Raw genomic sequence first — 23864 nt, forward strand, 5'->3', positions numbered from 1 at the left:
TATAAATAATCTAGAGATGATTTAAAGTATACGGGAGGATGTACCTAGGTTAGATGCAAATACTATATCATTTTATATCAGGAACTTGAGCATCCACTAATTTTGATATCTATCATGGTACTGGGACCAATCCCATGCAATTACTGAGGAATGAATGTACTTGTAAATTAGTGGAGCATTTGTGACATTATGACAGGAAAACATTTTGCAATATTAAACAAATTTGTATATTTATAAATACATGTATGACTGCATAAAACATGATAGCAATTCTTTATGTTGGCAACTAGATATGTGTTTAATGCTGGAAATGCAGATAGATTTATTTTTATGAAATATTTAATAGGATTTAAATATTTGCAAAACTAAATCATTTTAAATCATCAGCTGTATTTAGATAATTTTGATCTAAAAGTTTGGTATTCATTAACTGTTGTCAGTAACTTGCCTTTTAACTTTAAAAGGTAATTTTGACTATTTTAGGAGAAAAATAAATGGCTTAAAATGTATATAAAATAATTCTAATTTTTCACATTTACATTAATTCACCTTTTAAGTATAGTTTAAATAAAAATATATTTGTAAGTATTTTTAATCTTTTATATCACTATTATGAAGTGAGCATAAATGATGTGAAAATCTTGATTAGAATAAAATAGCGACCAAGCTAAAATAGGTGAGAAAAATAAAATGTATGTAGTGATTATATAAGAATCATTATTTAAGCCTCTATTTATTATTTATGTAAACATTGCCAGTTCATCAAAAGATGACCTAGACATGTACAATGATAATTAAATTCAGTAGTGTGTAATATTTTGCCAATTATTAGTCAAGTAAAAACAACAGCTTAACACATATTTTTAAATTTTGTTGCTATTTTGCACGCTAGGCAGACAGTACATTTTATTCACCAGTTTGTTAGCTCCATTAATAAGTTTTCCATGCTTAGACAAAAGGGCTATGCTTCTTCTTTGGAACTCTTGCTCTGGAACAGCCTAGATTGCCCAGGTGAGGAAGGGAGCCGGCCCAATACTTTTATCTTCCCTGAAGGGAGAAAAAAAAAGACATACCAGCGGGCTCCTGCACTTTGTCGTCGAGGAAGTCTAACTCTTGCTGCCTCATAAGACCAAAGACTCCTCTAGACTCTGCTGAAGAGGCAAGGTCAAGGTGGCGAGCATGGGATTGGAAGGAAACATGGAAGGGCAGGGAGAGAGCCTGCTGAGTCCTGGGATGCTCAGAGAGGCAGCGCTTTCTTCAGAGGGGCCTGGAATCTCTCCTAGGAATAGAGTTAGAGGGACATGTGTCTGGAGTACTCTGCAAATGAGGCTGATGAGGCCCTGCACGGCAGAAATCCTGGCTGAGGATGAGCCCAAGGCCGGGTGAGGAAATGTGATTGGAAGAGCAAGTGGAAGGCTGTGAGAAATCACCTACACTAGGTCTAGGTTGGCATAAAAAAGCACTTTGCAGTGAAAAAGGTCCAAATATCCCTTCCTTGGGTGGCGGCCCTTCACCTCCATCAGCAGGCCCAAGTGCCTCACCCCACAGGCCTGCCCTGGACACTAGCCTCCCAGCTTCTCTGCCTGGGGCCCACTGAACCCTGCAACTACATTGGGTAGTGGGCAGGGGGTGCTGCCAGGGGTTCCCCATGCTGTTTCTCAAGCACATGCTCTTCTCTCTGCCTACACCCACTCCTTGACACCCCCTTTCTGTTTCTGGTGGACCCCCATGCACCTTCAAGACCTAGCACAGTGCCACCTCTCACCCACTGCCATCCCAGAGCAGGATGATGGCCTTCCCTGGGCTCCCCTGGGGTCACACAGAACGGATTCTACCCCAGTGTTCGGTCATCCTTTAGTATGGAACACATTACACATTAAAGGTTCTGTCTCCAGGAAACTGTGAGTGTTTGAGGCTCAAGGACCCTTTCATCCCTTGTTCCCAGTATCTGTCATATGTTCCTGGCATGTAATCGACAATAAATGTCTATTGCCTGAATTGATCATAATCTTCCTTGATCCTCATTATACCAAGTAGAAATTGGCATATTATAATATCATCTCATTTGTGTAGGTGAAAACGAAGAAGTTAAGTTCATTGACCAAGGATCTCAGTGCTGTATTCTGGCTTCTAAGGCCACAGTACAGGACTTTCTACTAAATTGTGGGTATTAAATTAAATGGTGCTTTTTTTTTTTTTTTTAATTTAAGGAGACTCTGTTAGCTGTGAATTCTGTTTGAAGAACAAAGGTAACAAGTGGTTCTCACCTTGAAGCTGTGGAGCAATAGACATACACTTTGAAGCATTCCTTCACCAATGAGAATTGGTTTTGAGCCTTACCTTTTGCCTAAGGTTGAGTTGGTATCATTAGTTGGGAAATAATTACACAGTGCGGAACATTCATCCTACGAGAGTCTTTGTTTTGTTTTTTTAGTCAACCCTTTACAGGAAGTTGGTTTTCACCCAGGTAACTGCTGCAAAATATTTATCCAGGTAAGAGAAACATTCCTCAGCCAATCAGAGACATTTCTTCTGTGTGACTTCACCCACCTCATTACCGTTTACTACTCCGGCCTTGTAATTACCTTCAGAAGGGAACACATCCTGTTTCTGCTTGCTCAAACTCTTTGACTGACATTTTCTCTGACTTTCCAGAACTGTGCTGAGAAGTCTCGGTCAGACAGGTAATGAGGAGGCCTGGCTCTTTCAGTCAAAATGCGCCTCAAAACATGTGGGAGCACAGGGAAACTTAAAGCCATCCCTGAAGAGTCAGACCTACTCCTCAGTTGGGAATGACCCTCAGTCCTTAGGGGCATAAACACAGGGATGGGCAAGGAGACGACTACCCGGGGAGAGGCTCCAACCGGACATGGTAAATAATACCCTGAGGCGCACACATGTGCACCCTTCTCGCCCCAGGAGCAGATCTGAAAATCAGTAACACTGACGCAACATTTACATGGAACCTCAGCTGGAATGGTCATTCAAATCTCTGATAAGCTGCTTTTCTATCCATTGGTACAATGTAATAAGTGAAAAATCGGTTAGGAGTTTTAAAGGGCCAGCCTCAAATACCAGCTCTGCGTCTTTGTAGCAGTGACCTTGGGCAAGTTACTCAACTCACCAAACATGTTTCACTGTCCGTAACATGGGAATGACAGTATTTGTCTCACAGCTAGTGTGAAGATTCAATAACACAGGGTATGAAATGTGCAGAGCACAACTGTCTAGCACTGGAGCTGGCCGCCACCAAATATTAGTGTTCTTTCCTCTTTTGCCCTCTGTCCCTGGAGGAGGACATTGTAAGGACCTACCTGCTCAAGGAATGCTATTAACAGTTAATCATCAAGGAAGAGCCAGCAGTCACAAAAAGCAGGAGCTGCAAATTCAGCTTCCCATGAGGGCCAGGAAGGGGGCCCAGTTTGTGTGCAGGGGGCTACGACAAGTAGGAGAGAACATGCCCTTTAAAGATGCTTCTCAGGATTATTTTAAATACGTAGACATCTGGCCTGATGTTAGCTGAGCTTCGATTTTTTAAGAGAAGCAAAACTTCAAGATACTTACTTGCGAGTTGCCAGTTTTTAAAAGTTGAATCAAATTAAAATGAAAATGAATATTTTGTAAGCCAAATAAAACACATTCCCACAGGCTACCTGTTTGCAATCTCTATACAAGGTAACAATGCAAATGGTACAATACATTACATAGGGGACTGAACTTGAAAACCAGTGCAAACCTTGTTGTACTTGCATCATTTACTGTGATCTGTAATACCATACACAAATCAGATATGTGTTACACAGATAGCTGACATCTAATGAGCTCTTCCTGTGTGTCTGCATTACCTTATTTAATCCTAGCAATCCTATAGGGCAGCTGTTATTATGCTCACCATTTTACCGATGTGGTTTAGAGATAACTCTCCCAAGATCATCTATTTGTTAAGAGGTGGAGCTGAGATCAGCTATCTTGTGTACTCCAAATCCCAGGTTCCTCCACGCCACCCAGTGCCTAATGCTTACGTGACCTTGAAGAGTAAGGGAGCGAGGCCCAGGGAGAATCTCAATCAACAAGTTATTACCACCATGTCTCCTTGGCATAAATTTTTAAAGTGAGATGTTGCTGTTATCTTGGAGCAGAACATTTTCTGCTAAGGGTTGTTGCCTGGAGGTGTTTTCTATACTGCGTGCTCACCCAGAAGACTGGCTTTAAATATGCCCAACCAATAAACAGAGAGAAGCCTACACTTAAGAAAATTGGAGTCAATATTTGTTATGGCCCTGTAGTCCTGCAGACTAACAGGATGTGGGCACAGAAGCAGTCATTGGTCATGGAGTATGACACAGCTCCCACACACAGACTGCCAGCACCCTGGCCCACCCACCACCCCTGTCTGCTTCAGACACTTCAAGCGAGGATACAGAGTGGATTGTAGATGCAGCTCCTAGGAGGCTGAGACCTGTGGTGTGTGGGCACAGTCCACATTCCCACAAGCTTTAACACATGTCAAAAATAAAATATCACCAGTCAATGAAAACAACAGAGCTACCATTTTCCACCCAACCAATTGGCAAAATTTGAAAATACCAATTCTTCGTATCGTCAAACATGTGGGGGAAACGAGAATTCTTGCACATGGCTGATAGTATAAATTAGTTCAGAAAACATTTGGTATATTGAAAATGCGTGTGGCCTATCACCCAGCTATACCATTTCTAGCTATATATTTCTGGAGGAAATGTCCCATATGTGCACAAGGAGATGTGTGTAAGAAGGTTCACTGTAACATTCCATGTGATGTCCAAAGATAGAGGGATTAATAGATTTTGTGGCCCATTCACACTGGGGAACACTGTGCAGAAGTTGAAATGAATGAATTAGATTATCATAAATCCACATGGTTACATCCTGGGAACATAATGTTAAGTGAAAAAAACAAAGTCACAGAATGATAAATATAGCATGTCACCATCTCTGTGGGTGTTTTTAAAATACACTATTATGATATGTTATATAAGGAAAGAAAAAATGGCATAAATTGAAAGATGCACAATACATTTGTGATAGCAGTGACCCCTGGGGAAGGAAGAAGTGGAATGGGACTGGGAAGGAGAGCAAAGGGGACTTGGACTTTCTCTGAAGCAAGTACAATGAAACATGCACATCTGCTCCTTCTGGCTAGTGGGCACAGGGCATTTGTTACATTCTCTATTGTTTCTGTACTTACATACTTGTCCAAAATAAAAAGGAGAATGGTATCCTGAAAAAAGCACCGCTCTGGAAAGCAGTTTGCTCACCACGTTGGCTGCGCCATCTTAGCTCCCCCTAACTCTGGTGCAGGCAGCTTCCTTCCCAATCAGGGCGTACATCGCCTGTCTTCTGGTAAGGACCTGAGCAAGTATTGGGTCCAGCCCAATTCTGGGGTCAGTTATTCAGTGAAAGTCAAGTGTAACTTGAGGTTTTAAAAGGAGGAAAGTAGGCCGGGCGCAGTGGCTCACGCCTGTAATCCCAGCACTTTGGGAGGCCGAGGTGGGCGGATCACAAGGTCAGGAGATCGAGACCATCCTGGCAAACACAGCGAAACCCGGTCTCTACTGAAAATACAAAAAATTAGCCAGATGTGGTGGCGGACACCTATAGTCCCAGCTACTCAGGAGGCTGAGGCAGGAGAATGGCGTGAACCCGGGAGGCAGAACTTGCAGTGAACCCGGGAGGCGGAACTTGCAGTGAGCCGAGATCACGCCACTGCACTCCAGCCTGGGCAACAGAGCGAGACTCTGTCTCAAAAAAAAAAAAAAAAAAAAGGGAGGAAAGTCTAGCTAGGATGTAGAACATTCTCAGCTGTATTTTAAGAAAGTTTTCTGCCGGGTGCGGTGGCTCACGCTTGTAATCCCAGCACTTTGGGAGGCCGAGGCGGGCGGATCACGAGGTCAGGAGATCGAGACCATGGTGAAACCCCGTCTCTACTAAAAAATACAAAAAATTAGCCGGGCATGGTGGCGGGCGCCTGTAGTCCCAGCTACTCGGAGAGGCTGAAGCAGGAGAATGGCGTGAACCTGGGAGGCGGAGCTTGCAGTGAGCCGAGATTGCCCCACTGCACCCCAGCCTGGGCGATAGAGCAAGACTCCGTCTCAAAAAAAAAAAAAAAAAAAAAAGAAAGTTTTCTAAGTTCTCTAATCTTAAAATACAGTCAGAGAAAGAGTAAAACTTCCTGATAAGTCAATATACAATAAATCCCAACATGGTGTGATAGAGTTAGGAATCAGACAGACCTGGACTTAAATTCCAGGATCATTATTTACTTGTTTTGAATCATTTGGCAGAGAAACATATTTGCATCTCAGTCTCCTTCACCATAAAATACGGAAAGGAATCTCTTCCTCATGGCTCTGTTGTGGGAACTTCACGAATGAATAAGGTCTGTCCTTATTCATTCCTCAGGCAAGATAGACACGTATAATCCTGACCATATTTCATTACCTCTAAGTCACACAGTTTCTTCCATTGAAGAATCTGTGAAATCAGGACCTACTTATAATCTATAGTATCTTAAAATTATAATTGGTGGAATTTTTTCTTATTTCTTACCACGAACAACACAAAAATATGTCTTATAATTAGTGAGGTTTCAATTCTATTAAATATAGTAGTTCTGATTTTCATCTTTCATATAGTAGGTATGTGTAAATCTAGATTAATCAGTAATGTTATTAGGCTATTATCTAATCTGTGTTGCCAACCCTGAGAAGAGCACTCATTAGAACTTGCCTCATTTTAATCAGTCATACCAGCCTTCCTAGAGAAAAAAAATAAAAGGGGTTCCCTCCACAGTGGAAGCGTTGGCCCTAGACAGGATGTATCCCTAAAATCAATCATCATAACTTCAACATGTTTTATGGTTCTCCTGAAAGACTGAAGGTAGGCAAGATAGGCATATCTGAAGAAAGCATTAAGTACAAAATAAAGCTGTAAAGAAGCCCCAAGCTCATCTTCAGATCTAGTTTCTTAATAAGCAACAGAAGTATTAGCTAAGCATTTTTGAGAAATGAGGAACAATTTGAATAACTTTTGAAACATAAAAATTGTAACTTGAAAATAAGTTATAAGTCCCAGAAAATGTATATAATAAGAACACATTATGCTTTATATTTATTGAAGATTTTTTCATCTATTTTATTTGATAGATTATCACAAAAATTTCATGAATTAAAAGAATAAATATTATTCTCTTTCTACACATCAGACAAATTAGGCGTGGAAGTAAGTGGTTTGTTAAGATCACATAGCTAGTAGAAATAGGAGTAGAACCCAGATGTTCAAATTCTCATTCTTTTTTTGTTTGTTTGTTTTGTTTTGTTTTATTTTGCTCTAACAGCAACCAAGGAAAAAAAAAACACAAAGGTTTTATTTGTGTCCTCTTATGGGCTTGCACACCAAATATTTTATTTATCTTGCTTTTCTGCTCACCCTTTCAACCTATCTCATAAGCAACAGCCCTGAATTTCTCTTTTTCTTTCCTTCCAATGTATGGACCCATAAAATCATTCCTTTAAAAAAATCTGACAATCTGCTGTGACAGTAAAAGCCAATGTATTCACTTTTGTCATATCCCAGCCTGGCAATTTGCCTGTATCTTCTGGCATATTCTAATGAAATTACTGCTCAACTTACAGTGTACTTCCTTACAGCCCTGAGTGAATTCCCCTGCCCCATTAATCTGTATTTTCATCTATCCAAGATGTCAACTTGATATCTTATTTTCCATTCTGCCTAACTCGCTAGTAACACAGTCTGTGAAACAACACATCCAATGGAAATTGCTCTGAGAAAATGTGGTCATAAACATATGTCAAGTTTATCATGTGCTAGGACTTTTTTTTATACAGTTCAGATAGGATTAGGATATATGTAATCAAAAACACATTTGTGTTTTTATTTTCAAACCAAGAGAGATTCCCAGAACTCTTTAAAGTAGTGGTTTATATCTTTAGCAAACTTGTTGTGGCCCATTGCTAGTCATTTATCCATTATTTTCTTATATAGAAATGACATAAGAGGATTAATTTGTATCCTGTGGAACCTCCAGCCAAAACAGTTGGTCAATAATAATTGCTACTTTTCATTGAATGCCTAATTTGCACCAAGTGTTATGCATTACTTGAGGAGATTATTATTAAACTGGTGTTACAAGTGATGAAGTTGAGATTTAGAGAAGTCAAGTAATTGTCTTAAGTCACCTAGCTAATAAGTAGAAAGTCAGGATTTGAACTCAAAACCTATACCCTTAACCACTCTGATATGAGTTTAATTTGATCTGAATTTCTATCTTTAAAAAAGGGATTGAAGGCCAGGTGCTGTGGCTCACACTTGTAATCCCAGCACTCTGGGAGGCCGAGGCGGGTGGATCATGAGGTCAGGAGATTGAGACCATCCTGGCTAGCACAGTGAAACCCCGTCTCTACTAAAAATACAAAAAATTAGCCAGGCGCGGTGGCGGGCGCCTGTAGTCCCAGCTGCTCAGAAGGCTGAGGCAGGAGAATGGTGTGAAGCTGGGAGGCGGAGCTTGCAGTGAGCCAAGATCACACCACTGCACTGCAGCCTGGGCAACAGAGCAAGACTCCATCTCAAAAAAAAAAGGGGCGGGGGGATTGAAGATTTAGAAATCTGGAATTCTGACTGAATGTTGAGTAGCTCTTTAATCTTACCAATGTTAGTGTGTTTTGGTTTTTATATATTCAATCAATTGGTACCATTTTTCTTTATTCTGCTTGGTCCTGGGGATAACATAGTGAGTAAAAGCTGATAAGGTATCCATCCTTATGGAGTTTACAGCCCAGAGGAGACACCAACACTAATCAAATCACACAAAAAAAGGTAAAATTACACTTTGGCCGGGAGCAGTGGCTCACATCTGTAATCCCAGCAGTTTGGGACGCTGAGGCAGGTGGATCACTTGAACTTAGGAGTTCAAGACCACCCTGGGCAACATAGAACTTGTCTACAAAAAATACAAAAATCAGCCAGTCATGGTGGTATGTGCCAGTAGTCCCAGCTACTGGAGAGGCTGAGGTGAGAAGACCACTTGTTCCTGGGAGGTGGAGGTTGCAGTGAGCTGAGATCATGCCACTGCACTCCAGCCTGTGTGACAGAGTGAGAACCTGTCAAAAAAAAAAAAATAAAATATATATATATACATTTTAACATCCTATACCACATTTAATCCTATGAAGGAGACATCTGGTACCTGTTCAGGGACCCTGACTGAGACCTGGAGGTCAAGACAAAGCTTTCAGAGTAGGAAATGTTGTGACCCACAATCCATGGAGCAAAGCCTTGGTTGCTGTTTCTAAAGCTGAGGAAACAACAAGAATAAGGATCTCCTACTGAGTCTGTGGTCAGTTCTTTTGAACGGAATCCAGTGCGTCCCCCACTGACTTGGTCTCATAGTAATTTTCTTATCACGAAAGACACTGTCTCCATCCCTTTTGGCTAAGCCTAAGTATGTTTGCAATAGCACACATCCCATTGATGGCTTGGACATGAAGGATGGTAGGGAGAATAGAGTCAAAGATAACTGTGGGCATAAACACGTGGGGATAAACATGGGCAACTAAGAACTGAGGACCATCCCTCACTAGCAGTAGTAGAGCTGAGCAGCAGAAAAGGTTTGGGGGAAACTTGGATTGCAATAATAGGATCCACTTTAGACATAGAGATTTAAATGATGGTAAAATATCAGTAGAAACACTTTGCAAGCCTGGGCAACATAGGGAGACCCTGTCCCTACACAAAGTAAAAAACAATTAGCTGGGCATGGTAGCACATGCCTACAGTCTCAGCTACTACTACAGAGGCAGAAGCAGGAGGATCACTTGAGCCCTGGAGTTCAAGGCTGTAATGAGCTGTGATTGCAGCACTGCACCCCAGCCTGAGTAACAGAGCAAGACCCTGGAAAGAAAGAGAGAGACAGAGAGAAAGGAAAGGAAAAGAGGAGAGGAGAGGAGAGGAGAGGAGAGGAGACAAAAAGGAAGGAAGGGAGGGAGGGAGGGAGAGAAGGAAGGGGAAGAGAAGAAGGAAAGAAGAAAAGGACCTTGCAGATTGAGGGGAAAAAGTATGATAAAATATAAAAATGGGGATACAATTGGAATTTATCTGCAGCCTGTAATAATAACCCTTTATAATTGCATCATCGTCGTCATTTCACATGGTGCTTACTATAAGTCTACACACATGTTAACTGTTGAAATCTCAGAACAAGCCTGTGAGGTGAGTATTGTTAACATCCCCATTGAATGGATCAGGAATCTGAGACCCAGAGTGTCTGTGGCACAGCCACAGCAATAATGCTGAGTTGGATCCAAACCCAGGCAAGCTGGTGCCCAAAGCCACATCCCTAACCACCCTAGTGCCTCCCTACATATCATGAGAGAGTACAACTCACTTTGACATCTTATTCCACACTTCATCCTCCCAGCAGCACCATGGAGGGAAAACTGTTAACCCATCTCTATAGATAGAACAACAAGGCCTTCCCAAGTCACAGAGTTCCAGATCCCAAACCCATGATTTCTGCTTCCAAATTCAGCATTTTTTCTGCTCTACCTCAGCTGCCCCTAAAAGCTAAAGAGCTCCTGCTTTAGGTAGCATGGAGGGAAAAGAAGGAATTTGCACAAGTGTTGAGGGGAAAAGAGGTGATGGTAAAGAATGAAAACTCAGAAGAAAAAAAAAATCCCAGAGAGCTTAAAACAGATATTTTCCTTGCTAGTAACAATCTGGTCAAATGATAACTGACCACCTTCTGTGGGCAGAACTAAGTTTGGTTTGGTGTTTGATGTTTGCTGAAGGGCAGGTACAAAGATAATGCTGATTAGACCTGATTCTTCCTCTAGATGAATTTATAATCTTATTGAGGCATAAGTTAGACCCTAAACAAAGATAAGCATTTTCCAGGGCAATGTGTGTCTCAGCCGGAGAACTCAAAAAGAGAGCAGCAGGATGTCAGCAGAGGCAGAAGTCCCAGCTGAACTGTCAGAAGAGCCTTCGGGAGGGCAGTGCGGCCCGAGTATTCTATTAAGAGAAGCATTTTGTGCTCTTGCCCTTCTGTTTATGTATACATAATATTTATAAGGCTCCTGAAGCCTTTTCTGACAATTCAGCCTGGGACTTCTGCCTCTGCACATTTACCTTGATCCTTTCTAGACCAAGATGGGAGAAAACTAATTCAAATCCTTCCCTCCCTCCTACTTTTCACCCTCCAAAATATGAAAGATAATGACAATGCCATGTGCTCATGTCTGTGATCCCAACACTTTGGGAGGCTGAGGCAGGAGGATCTCTTGAGCCCAGGAATTTGAGACCAGCCTGGGCAACACAGGGAGACCCTGTTTCTACAAAAAAATTAAAAATTAGCCAGGCGTGGTGGCACACACCTGTAGTCCCAGCTACTCCAGAGGCTAAGGCCGGAGGATAGCTTGGGCCCAGGAAGTCAAGGCTTCAGTGAGCTAAGACTGCACCACTGCACTTCAGCCTGGGTGGCAGAGCTAGACTGTGTCTCAAAAAAATAAAAAAGAGAGATAACAACAAATCATCTAACCACAACACTGAGACGGTTACTTGAGTGGCCTGCCCCAGAGTTTGAAAGTCCTTTGAATGAGTCCAGGGGCCCACACTCCAACTGTTAAACTAAGTCACAGAGTCCCTCAAGGAAATAACCTCCCTTTTAGGACTCAGCACACCTTGGCTGCAGTTAAAGAAACATTAGCCCATCCATGTGATTCCTGTTTCCCAAGAAGAAACTAACCCAACATGGACAACATCTGTAAAAGTGGTTTCCTTATCATGTTACAGGAATCACCAAAAGCTCATCTATAATCAGGAACCTTGGGTTTTATTTATTTTTATTTTTAAATTTTTGTTGTTGTTGTTTTCGTTTTTTAGAGGCAGTGTGGCTCTGTCACCCAGGCTGGAGTGCAGTGACTCAATCATAGCTCACTGCAACCTTGACCACCTGGGCTCCAGTCATCCTCCCACCTCAGCCTCCCAGGTAGCTGGGATCACAGGTGCATGCCACTGCACCCAGCTAATTTTTTATTTTTATTTGGTAAAGACAGGATATCACTATGTTAACCAGGCTGGTCTTGAACTCCTGACCTCAAGTGATCCTCCCAAAGTTCTGGGATTACAGACTACAGTCATCATGCCCAGCCTGAACCTTGGGGTTTTAAAATTCTGCCTACAAGTCCAACTGTATCAAAATATATGCCTGAAGTAAAGGCCATAAGTTTTACCAGTTCTTCTTCCCTGGATGTGGAATCCTATTTCTGCTATTGAATGGGATTTGTATACATTGAGTTCATTAAAGGGAATTATATAAGGGACCTAGAATAGGCAAATTCATAGAGACACCAAGTAGAATAGGGGTTGCCAGGGATGGGAGCAGGGGAATATTGGGAGTTAGTGCTCACTGAGTATGGAGGTTCAGTATGGGATGATGGGAAAGTTCTGGAGATGAATGTTGGTGGTGGTTGTATAACAATGTGAATGTACTTAATGCCACAGAGCGGTATGCCTAAAACTGGTTAAAATAGTAAATTTTACATTGTGTATATTCACACAATTTCTTTTAAAGAGTGGAATGAAGAGAATTTGTTTCTAAACCAGTTACTAAAATCATCTCCTAAGGGCCATAACAAGACAACTTTTTATGACAGACAAATTTTTTAGTAAACTTTTAGAAAATTCCCATAAGGAAGGGAAAGAAGAAATGATGGCTTTGTGCATAACATGAAAAAAAGTCAAACTGTTTGCTAGGAGGCATAGTATGAGTAATTCAGGTGAATCATGGCTGTTTCCTGGATTACTTAGGGAAAAACTCAGTTCCCAGAATGGTCACTCAGCAGCCTAACAGAAGTGCCTTGAGGCTTCCAGCCAATTGCTATGAGTTTAAGAAACCCGAGTCTTCAAAACTATTAGGTTGGTGCCAACGTAATCGCGGTTTTTGCCATTACTTTTTTTTTTTTTTTTTTTGACACGGAGTTTCACTCTTGTTACCCGGACTGGAGTGCAATGGCCTGATGTCACTCACTCTCACTCACTGCAGTCTCCGTCTCCCAGATTCAAGCCATTCTCCTGCCTCAGCCTCCCGAGTAGCTGAGATTACAGGTGCTCACCTCCACACCCAGCTAACCTTTTGTATTTTTAGTAGAGATGGGATTTTGCCATTTTGGCCAGGCTCATCTCAAACTCCTGGCCTCAGGTGATCCAACCGCCTCGGCCTCCCAAAGTGCTGGGATTACAGGCATGAACCACCACGCTCAGCCTTTGCCATTACTTTTAGTGGCAAAAATCACTAATGGCAAAAACTGCGATTACTTTTGTACCAACCAAATACATTTCGGTACCTAGAACAGGCAACTTCATAGAGACAGAAGTAGAATAGAGGTTACTAAGGGATGGGGGGATATTGTCTACTGGGTGCAGAGTTTTCCTTTGGGATAATGAGAAAGTTCTGGAAATAGTGGTGATGGTCACATAGCACTGTGAATGTACTTAACGCCACTGAATTGTATACTTTAAAATGGTTACATTTTATGTTATGTATATTTTACCATAGCTTTTTAAAAAAGGTAGACCACTTCAGCTATTTGCAACAATAAAATAAAGATCCCTTCTGGAAAAAAGAAAAAGTGAATCCTAAGGAAAAAGACCAATAAAGTATTGGCAGCTGGCCAGGCACGGTGGCTCAAGCCTGTAATCCCAGCACTTTGGGAGGCCAAAGCGGGTGGATCACGAAGTCAGGAATTCGAGACCAGCCTGACCAACATGGTAAAACTCCGTCTCTACTAAAAATACAAAAATTAGCTGGGTGTGGTAGCGCACGACTGTAATCCCAGCTACTCAGGGGGCTGAAGCAGGAGAATCGCTTGAACCCGGGAGGTAGAAGTTGCAGTGAGCCAAGATGGCACCATTGCACTCCAGCCTGGGCGACAGAGTGAGACACTGTCTCAAAAAAAAAAAAAAAAAAAGAATTGGCAGACATTGGTGGGGCAGGGGAGGGAGGGCATTATATTTCACAAAACACGTTATTACGGACATGAGGCAGCATTTAGCCAGTCAACTCTGCAGACATGTGTCCCAGGCAACCGACTGGCCCTTGTCAGCCAGAAGTTTTCCAAGTGGCCCAGTCCCTCTCTCGTTGGCCTCCTGTCCCCTTCCTCTTCCTCCTCCTGAACTCTTTAGAGTCCTAACTGATCATTTTCTGCCTTTTATTTTGGCAACCACCCACGTTGAATAAACAAAATACACAGGATGGAGGGGGATGGTGAGGAGGAGGCACATTTCAGAGTTAAGAAAACAAATAGCCAGCAAAGCACAGAAGACCACAACTTGATTTAGACAGGTTTAGCTATGGAAATAAGTGTCAGATGAGTTGATTGTTTCCAGACCTCAACAGGCCAGAGATGGAGAGAGCAAACCATACCATTTATCACAGCAAGTTCACATGGGGTGGAGTCAAGGTTAAGGAAATGGATGGGAAGAAACAAGAAGGGGAGTTAAGGTCCCTTTTCATTAAGTTGTCACTGAGAAGCCAAGTGTGTAATAAAGCTCTGCTGGGTACTGATTAGACTCTGTGGGTTTGGGCAGGGAAGGAAAAAGGAAAACCCAGAGTGCCCAGAGAACCGCAGGAACTGTGAAAGGGTGACGTAATACCAATCATGACGATTCTTGATGGAGCAGAGCAGAAAGGGTTGACCCAAACCAAACCCAGAGGCCCACGGAGCCACACAGCCACTCACGGAGACGTTCCCATGGGCTGCCCGGATGGGAGCATCTCCGGAGGGATGAAGAAGCAAGAGGAAATGTGGACCTTGGGGAAGGTAAACAGGCTCTTGCTCTTTGGCCCTCTTGGCCATCAAGAGGTAAAGAAAGACCCAAATGGACCTTGTCTTTCCATGAGCTCTTCACGGTGGCACGAGCACAAAGACAACCAGAGCCTTTAAAAAAAAAAACAAAAAAAAAACCAGCTGTGGCTGGCTGTATGTAGAAGGAATTCATGAAGGACTTGTTTTCCAAGTCAGATTATTATAACAGAGCTGCAGAATGAGCTACATGCATTGTAAGTCAAGTCTTCCCTTTTGAGAGCTATCCATATAAACATTAAGCTCTTTCTTATTGCATGGGGTCAAAATGCTAGATGTGCATTCAGGCAACACCATTCTTAATCTAGGACAACTTTGCCAATCAAAAGGCCACATGCCTAAGCGTCCTGGCCTTTGAAAGGTCTGTTAAACACTGTGAAAAGTGCCATAGGGACCATAGTCAGAGAAAGAGAGGGCAGACCAAGCAAATACAAACCAAGTGAACACACTCATGGAGTACCAATTAGGACAAAGGAATAAAGCCCAAAATGAGCCCCAAATTGCTAAAGCAAAACAAAGTTTAAAGGGAATCAAAAATGGGAGCTTCCTGGAGAACCAGGTTTACAAGGAAAATTGTGAACATCTGTTATTAAACCAGTAACACTAACATCATTAGCCACCATCAAGCTGAAAGAAACATATTTTTGCTACTTCAGAGCAAAGGAACAAAATACCTTCAGCTGAACCAGTCAGTTTTTTTCCTTCTAGACTTTGTTCCTTTAACTGCCAAACTCTGTGTACGATTTTTACTGGAGGATTATAATTAACTGTGTTAAAATGAAGACATTTTATTTTAACTTTTTGTGTCCTACATATTATCAAAACGATCGGGAAAGCAGCAGAAAATGAGTCCCCCTTCCTCACATACACACACACACACCCCACACACACATGCGCTCACACTTCTCAAGTTCATTGAGTACAGTTTTTGCATATGGAAATCATCATTCTCAGTTACCAAGCAACTGCCATGATTCTTGTTTCTATCTTCTGATGGTTCCTTTGTGTCGCCTTTAATGGAGAATTGGACTGGTTAGTGTACAAGGTCCTTTTCAACACCAAGATGCCGTGAGTCTATGAAGGAGGTGGGGTCATACACTGCCAAACAAAGAGCAGAGGGGCCAGACAACTCTCACCCTCACCCAATGCTAACACTGGTAGGGCCCTTAGGCAATCATGGTGCCAATTCTGCAGTGACAGGAAGGGACTGGGCATAGTTGAGGTTTACTTAATTTTATTTAAAAAAAAAAATGCTCTGCAAACACAACTTCAAGACATATTCCAGCCACTGTCCACCCTGCCCCACTTCTTAGCAGACTGTTGTCCCTAAGGTCCTCCTATATAGATACTCTGTAGCGGTCACCATCTGTATGCTAGTTTCTCAGCTGTAAACTTGGAATAATGATAACACCGACCTCTCTCTCCCAGTAGCAGTGGTGTGGGGATTGACTAATTAAGCCCTGTGAAATGCCTTGAAAAGTAGACAATAGGATTCTCTCCCTGTCAGAAAGAATTCACACTATTCCCCCAATGCTTGACCCGAGGGTGGCGGCTGTAGCTCATGTCACCCTTTGCTGATATTTTGTCACACTTGGACAAAGGGCTCTGGAATCAAAGGGCAGCTTAAACCACACACCCAATATCATGCCTAGAGGAATTCCTGGGAACTGGTTTGGTGTTGACAATTGCCCTCTGCTCTGAATCACTTCCTTTCTTCCTGCAGATTGACTCTTTTCCTAATTTTTGCTCCCAGACAAACTGGGTGTGCATGTCTGTTGCAGGAGAGGGACCATCGCTCTGGCCCCAGGCTTGTATTTCAGATGACATGAGGCCTCCAATGCTTTTTTCTACTGTGCACCAGGTAGCGATCCTTTCAGAGCTTCCTCTTCCTGCCCCTCACCTATTTCCTAATCTTGGCTCAGGTTTCATTGTGATATTGATCAACCTTAAGGAAATCCTTGACTAGCAAGCAGTTCCACCAAGATGAAGCCGGAGAAACCAGAGTGGCTCAGTGCTCACCACCTACATAATTACCCAGGAATGTTGTGTGATTAATAAGTTGCTGTGGTCTTGGTGCAAACAGGTCCCTGAAAACATCTGGGCTTTCCGCAGATGGTTTACTAATCCACATACATCACTGACAATAAGCTCTTTACAAAACCCTCTTAAAGTATATTGGATGTGACAGGTTTCCAGAATTTTTAGAAGCAGGGATCCTAGGTTTAATGTGCTGATGTTCGGAAAGGCTGGTGGCACTCCGAGCATCTGCATAGCTTCTTCTGAGTAACCTGGTGATGAAGTTATTGCAAAGGTGTGGACTTTTTTAAAATTTGATGTGACAGAGATTAAAAAAAAAAACTATGATGAGGAATAAGTTAATGGAGTCTATTAAACATGTATGTTCATGTATTTAAAATGGTAATCTAACTTTTCATTTCGATCAAAGGAAAATAACATAGTCAATTAAATGAGGGCTTAAATTATCTATTTTAGATGGCTGTGTCACAGCTTGCAGTATGAACCTGCTTTGTGTATCTAACACAAGTTGACATGTTCTCTAAATGAATGAAATGCAAATTATATAAACCACTGAATAGATATTTAGTGTAATGAATACCTGAATCCCCCTAATCCTTTCAATCTTTAGGTCATGATGCTAGTCTGTGGGGATACCATGATGAACACACATGGTCTAGGAAGAAGCTACCAGTGCAATGCCTATCTGTCCATTTTCTCCTCTGGTTCCTATTGTGACTCACAGACTGTGGAAAGAAGTGACCTTGATTAAGGATACGGCAAATGAATTGACTACTTAGCACACAAATTCATGACCTTGGCCTCATAAACATAGCATTCAATCAAACTAGTAAAGTCTATAAACAGAAAGAAGTAATGCTACTTACCCAGAATTGCTTGTCCAATGTCACATAACTATAAAAAAAACTAGCCTGAACATACTCATGTACATTATGGAGGGAATATAAAGTGATAAACCTCTCAACTGGAGAAAGTGAGGATAATCTGGCAATGTCCGTCACTTCTATGCACGTAAATTTTGACCCAGTGAATTACACTTCTAAGAAGTCCTCCAACAGGACTTTCCATACACATGCGTGTTTGCAAAAACACATATACAAGGCTGCCAATTTATAGCAGCAAAAAACTACAACAATCTAAATATTCATCCATAGCGAATTGGTTGAATCAATTACAGTATCATCACACAATGCAACACTATGTGGTCATTTTTAAAGAATGAAATAGATCTAAATGTAATGACATGGATCATCTTTTTTGTTTTTTCTGGGTCTTGCTCTGTCACCCAGGCTGGAGTGCAGTGGTGCAATCTCGGCTCACTGCAACCTCCAACTCCCAGGTTCAAGCAATTTTCCTGCCTCAGCCTCCTGAGTAGCTGGGACTACAGGTGCTCTCCACCACGCCCAGCTAATTTTTGTATTTTTAGTAGAGATGGGGTTTCACCATGTTGGACAGGCTGGTCTTGAACTCCTGACCTCATGATCTGTCTGCCTTGGCCTCTCAAAGTGCTGGGATTACAGGCATGAGCCACCACGCCCACCCTGGATCAATCTTTCTGAAGTATTATTAAATGAAAAAAAAGCAAAAATATGGTGCAGGTTATAATGAATAACACGATACCATTGAGATTTTTAAAGGGATTAAAAGAATTTTTTAAAATATACACAAATGAGCTTTTAAAAAAATAATGTTTTTAAAAATATATGATGCACAAATGAGCATATAATATATGCACATACATCACAAATATATTATGCATGCATGCTTGAATATACATAGACACCTGCAGAAGTAGTAACAGAGGTTGCTTTGAATTTAGTGTCAGGGATAACAAGAATCTACTTTTCTCTATATTCCTTTGGTATGGTAATGCTTGAATTTTTTTTTCTCCAGAATTTTAGAATAATTAACAAGATAAAAATGACCTGAAAACCTTTGTCCCCATGTCCTGTCTGCCACTTCAGTGGCTCCTGGTGCTCATCTGTGCCTACAACACCCAGTATGTTTGAGTGCCTCAAATGGACTCCAAACTACTTGAGGGCAGGGACTATGGCTCATTTGTTTGGACTTTCCTTGGTCAAGCTCTGTAACTTCTGTAAACCTGTTTTCTCAATGGTAAAATGGAAATGATCCTAATAGTGGTCGCTGATATTTATTAAGTAACTAGCATGGGTCCAGGCTGTGTGCTTAGTGCTTTTAATGTGGATTATTTTATCCAATCTCAAAACAACCCTGATTAGTTTTGCTATCATCCCCATTTTATAGATGATAAAAGAGACTTTTTATTTTTATTTTTTATTTTTATCCTCTCACCTCAGCCTCCCTCCCACCCCCCTCTTCCCAAGTAGCTGGGACTAGAGGCATGTACCGCCATGCCTGGCTAATTTTTTTTAAATTTTGTGTACAGACAGGGTCTCATTATATTATGCAGGCTGCTCTTGAACTCTGGCCTCAAAGATCCTCCTGCTTCAGCCTCCCAAATCACTGGGGTTACAGGTGAGCCACCACACCTGGACAGGAAGAAAACCTGTGTCATCAAACTAACAAGTGGAAGTGTCAGGAAGATGTGTCTGTTTCCAGGATGCATGTACATTTATAGGGCTGTGGTAAGAAGTGAGAAAGTGCAGGTGAAGTGTCTGGCCCTCAGTAGGTGTTTAGGAAATGCTAGATATGATTGCTGATGTTATTCCTGCCCTACCAGGAAACTCGTCCAGCCATTAAAACCATGCACCTGATTGAATAGAAATAAAGTGGCTTTATCCTGAAATAACTGATGAAATTATAGCAGACACATGGCCACAGCTTGGGCTCAAACATGTGGAAGCATCTCTCCTCTCTTCAGTTGTGAGTGAATTGCCATAGGAGGTCATTAGGGAAAGTACTGTAGCAGGGTGTGTTTTTTTTCCTTCGGGATATGATGGTTTTACTGCTATTAATAACAGATGTGGTCAGGCAATTACAGACTTAAGATGGTTGATCACATCTTGCATTTTAAAGCTTAATCTGATCACCTCCAGGGTCAAGGAATTACATAGCTATCATAATGGATAAAGTCTGTCTTGTGCCACCACTTGTGGACCAAAGTTCAAGGCTTTGAGGTATGAAATATAGTTTATCTTTGTTCTGCAGTGTGTGGGGGAGGTGGGGGTGGCGGGGCGGGGTGAGGGAGAAAGAGAGAGAGACAGAAAGAGAGGAGATTTATTTTCTGTGCATGTATAAGCTGAGAGAGAGAGAGACAGGGAGAGAGAGATTTATTTTCTGTGCATGTATAAGCTGCTCCAAAGCTCAGCTATGAGGGTGCCCTGTTACCCTGGCTCCCATTCAAGTTTAGCTAGTAAAGCTACTTTTGGGAAAAATGAGAAGTCAGGAGGCCACAATTCTGCCTTCAGGTCTGCTACAATTCCCTTTGCAATTCTGAGGCTTTTACTCATTTGTGAAATTTGGACAATCTCACGACATTTACTTGTCCTCTCCACAAAACCTAGAGCTCTCTAAAGCAGACACTCTTCTAGCAACCATTGAATTCTCAGTGTCTAAAATAGTGTCTGGTATATAGCAGACACTCAATAAACACTAAACAAATGAATAAATGACTGTCTGGGTTTCCTTCCAGTTACAACATAACATGATTCCATAAAATCATAATCTGGTGCATTGAGTTGACTCCAATGCATGTGGCAGATAACATTTGCTGTCAGCTTTCTTGTTTTTCTCTGCCCACTGTTGAGACATCTTCATGAACATTTCCACCAGAATGTAAGTAACATGTACAAAAGGAGATGATCTGAGATTTGCCAAATTTTCCTCTTCTCTAGCAGTACTGAAAATGGTTTGGAAAAAGAAGAAAGTATTCATTTGAAGTGTCGGTGATCTGCTGGTTTTATTTACACAGGGTGTGCCTGTCAACCACTCCCATCTATAATTGAGACCAGCCACCCACAGCACCTGTTGCCAAGGCCTCTATACTCCGTTCCCCTTATTGAGAGAAGGTGAAGAGAGACCACTAGCTAACAATGTGTGAAAGCTTCAAGTGACATGACAGTCACTCCATATCTGGAAGGGGAAATGACAAGGGAAGACATTCTGGTTTTTTGTTTGTTTTCATGTACATGAGTCAGTGTTCTTGGTTGTAAATAAGACAAACTCACTCTGGCTGATTGAAGCAGAAGAATTTATTGTAAGGATTTCAGGTACCATGGAATAAAAAGGATACTATCACTGGTTCCACCATGACTGCTAGGTACTACCAGTCTCTAGAAACTCGACCACCAAGATGAATTTTAACGTGTCTCTGTCTTTGCACCACTTGATCAAGATTCACAGTTCCCAAAAGGAGAATCTCATTGGCCAGATCACACGCTACCCTAGCTGTGAGGGATTGGGAGACCAAGTATGTGGCCCCCTTATGGTCCACGGTGGGAAAGAAGGTCCTAAGACTCTCACAGTGATGGAGTGCCCCAAATATAAAGAATGTTTGCATGCTGGTCAGCCACAGAAAAATGAGAGATGTCCAATGCATCACAGTTTAATAGTGTAGCATCATTTATAAAGATGGGTAAAACTCAGTCTGTACAGCCACACATCCAGTGCCCTAAGTGGGGCAGATTTATGATTAATGGACATAGGCTTGTTAGGGTTTCTTGCTCTAAAGGCTGAAAATTGGCTGGGCATGGTGGCTTACACCTGTAATCCCTGCATTTTGGGAGGCTGAGGTGGGCAGATCACTTGAGGACAGGAGTTCAAGACCACCCTGGCCAATATGGTGAAACCCCATCTCTGCTAAAAATATAAAACTTAGCCAGGCATGGTGGTGCATGCCTGTAATCCCAGCTACTCAGGAGGCTAAGGCAGGAGGATCGCTTGAACCCGGGAGGCAGAGGTTGCAGTGAGCCAAGATTGCGCCACTGCATCCCAGCCTGGGCGACAGAGTGAGACTCTGTCTCAAAAATAAAAATAAAAAAATAAAGGCTGAAAATTTTACCAGCCAAAATTAAATTTTAACCAGTTAGCAGTTTCCTGGTACTTTGCCCATAACAATTTTAAAAGTTGTGGTTGAGCACTGCATGCTAGTGGCATATTACAAAACTCCATGCTGCCACCATAGATGAACCCAGGGGAAGTTCTCCTTAATCAAGTTTCCATTTTCCCCTCCTAAGTCCTCGAAAGAGCAAGACGACTCCGTGCTTTGCTCCTTCCTAGTCTAGTAGTGACTCTGGAACTCCAGGAACACAGCTTATAGACTTTAGCCCCAGCTCCCCACAGAAGGGTTTGGAGGCTGAGTTTAAGAAGGGCCAGGATCCATGCTGGGAAACTGCTTGGTCCATGATGGTGATCCTCAAGGCAATAAACAGGACTGAGACCTGCAGAGGAGCTGGCCTGACTGCAGAGGACAAAAACAGGGGTGTGAGTAGATAAAGTGGAGGTCACAGCACGAGGCTTCTTCATGCAACCAAGGACATAAAAAGTTGCAGCAATTTCACTTGCAGGAATCTAATTCCAGTGTTGTGATATAGGAGAAACCAAAGTGTTGTCTCCCACTCTCACACAGCCAGCACACTTTTAACACCAGATGTGTGGGGGATGTTTCCCCACACACCAAGCATTTCTGCAACAGTCACCGGCTGGGTGTCCTTTAATTCAATTCAATTCTGGCACTATATACCTGGAAATAGCAGGGGCTCAGGGTTTGATCCTATGAGACTGCCCCCCATTTCAGATGCCATTCCCAGGTAGTAGGTTGTCTCCTGTACCTATGACTGCCCAGCTATAAACTGGAGTTTCCCCAACCCACTCCTTGTTTGGACTAATTTGCTAGAGTGGATCACAGAACTCAGTGAAACACTTTACTTCTGTTTGCCCATTTATGAGGAAGGATATTACAAAACATATAGATGAACAGTGAGATGGAAGAGATGCACAGGGCAAGAAATGTGGGAAGGGCTGTGGTGCTTCCATATCCTCTCTGGGCACGCCACCCTCTAGGAACCTGATATTCCGCTCTCCAGAAGTCAACAAACCCTATCCTATGGGTTTTTATACAGGCTTCATTGCATATGTCTGATTGATTACATCACTGGTCACTGGTGATCGACTTAACCTTCAGCCCCTCTCCTCTCTGTGGAGGTCTGGAGGGACCGGGTGGGACTAAAAGTCCCAACCCTCTAATCCTGCCTTGGTCTTTCTGGTGACCAGTGCCTATCCTGAAGCTATCTAGGGGCTCCAAGTCACCAACCATCTCATTAGCATACAAAAGGTAAGGTATTTTCATCACTCTGGAGATTCCAAGGAATTTAAGAGTTTTAGGTCAGGAAACAGGGACTACAATCAAATACATATTTCACAATATCACACGCAGATGTACCTGCACAAGTACATACTGACCTATGTACAGGGATATTCACTGAAGCATTGTTGGCAACCACAAAAAAAAAAAAACTGGAAATAATAATCCATGGTTATATCAGTTCAATATATTACTGTATAATCATACTATGAGACATAACACAACTACAAGAAAGAGGTCATATATAAGTGATATGATAATGTTGATACATTAAGTTAGAAGAGCACGTGGCAGAACAGTTTGCATACTACTATTCCATTTTTTTTTAGAAGGGAATATACAAATAGTCTTGTATATACTAGAAGGGCAACCTAGGAACCGTGGGAACTTTTGGGGGAGGGTGGCAAAGAAAGAGACCTTTACTTTTCATTTTCTATCCTATTTCTGTTTGACTATTTACTGTGTGTATGCAGTCTACTCATAATTAAAACAAACTAATTTAAAATGCTGGAAAAGTGAAGCATAGCAGGAAAAAGGAGTCAAGGGTAAAGAAAAATTTTCCCCAAAAGGGGCTTCTCTCAGTTAAGAACACTTCTTAACTGTACTCACTGAATGTGAAGACCCAA

Source organism: Nomascus leucogenys, chromosome 5 (genome assembly GCF_006542625.1).
Source record: "Nomascus leucogenys isolate Asia chromosome 5, Asia_NLE_v1, whole genome shotgun sequence".
Classification (NCBI taxonomy): domain Eukaryota; kingdom Metazoa; phylum Chordata; class Mammalia; order Primates; family Hylobatidae; genus Nomascus; species Nomascus leucogenys.